The sequence below is a fragment of the Arachis duranensis genome, chromosome 6 (assembly GCF_000817695.3).
Source record: "Arachis duranensis cultivar V14167 chromosome 6, aradu.V14167.gnm2.J7QH, whole genome shotgun sequence".
In the NCBI taxonomy this organism is placed as follows: Eukaryota; Viridiplantae; Streptophyta; class Magnoliopsida; order Fabales; family Fabaceae; genus Arachis; species Arachis duranensis.
In genome coordinates, this window is record NC_029777.3 from 79,356,377 (window position 1) to 79,357,388 (window position 1,012).

The 1,012-nt window shown below is 41.0% G+C and overlaps 1 non-coding gene across 1 annotated transcript; it reads right to left on the minus strand.

Annotated features, from left to right (window-relative positions):
* Positions 1-32: 32 nt before the first annotated feature.
* On the minus strand, positions 33-136 carry LOC127740259 (small nucleolar RNA R71). The gene has a single exon (XR_008000939.1). It is a non-coding gene; the product is annotated as a small nucleolar RNA R71 (small nucleolar RNA).
* Between the last annotated feature and the right edge of the window lie 876 nt (positions 137-1,012).

Genomic DNA, 1,012 nt, shown 5'->3' on the forward strand with positions numbered 1-1,012 from the left:
TGGATAAATTCTTTCCTCCTCAAAAGTTGAGCAAGCTGAGAGTGGATGTTCAAACCTTCAAACAAAAAGATGGTGAATCCCTCTATGAAGCTTGGGAAAGATACAAGAAGTTGACCAAAAGATGTCCATCTGACATGTTTTCAGAATGGACCCTATTAGATATATTCTATTATAGTCTATCTGAGTTTTCAAAAATGTCATTGGACCATTCTGCAGGTGGATCTATTCACCTGAAGAAAACGCCTAAAGAGGCTCAAGAACTCATTGACATGGTTGCAAACAACCAATTCATGTATACCTCTGAGAGGAATTCCGTGAATAATGGGATACCTCAGAAGAAAGGAGTTCTTGAAATTGATGCTCTGAATGCCATACTGGCTCAGAACAAAATGTTGACTCAACAGGTCAACATTATTTCTCAAAATCTGAATGGATTGCAACATGCATCCAACAGTACTAGAGAGGCAGCTTCTGAAGAAGCTTATGATCCTGAGAACCCTGCCATGGCAGAGGTTAATTACATGGGTGAACCTTATGGAAACACCTATAACCCATCATGGAGAAATCATCCAAATTTCTCCTGGAAGGATCAACAAAAGCTTCAACAAGGCTTTAACAATGGTGGACGCAATAGGCTGAGCAATAGTAAGCCATATCCATCATCTTCTCAGCAACAGACAGAGAATTCAGAACAAAACACTTCTAATTTAGCCAATATTGTCTCTGATCTGTCAAAGGTCACTTTCAGTTTCATGAATGAAACAAGATCCTCCATTAGAAATCTGGAGGCACAAGTGGGCCAGCTGAGTAAGAAAGTCATTGAAACTCCTCCCAGTATTCTCCCAAGTAATACAGAAGAGAATCCAAAAGGAGAGTGCAAGGCCATTGATTTACTCAAAGTGGCCGAATGCACTAAGGAGGAGGAGGACGAAAATTCTAGTGAGGAAGACCTCCTGGGATGTCCCTCAAGCAAGAAGGAGTTTCCCATTAAGGATCCAAGGGAATCTGAGGC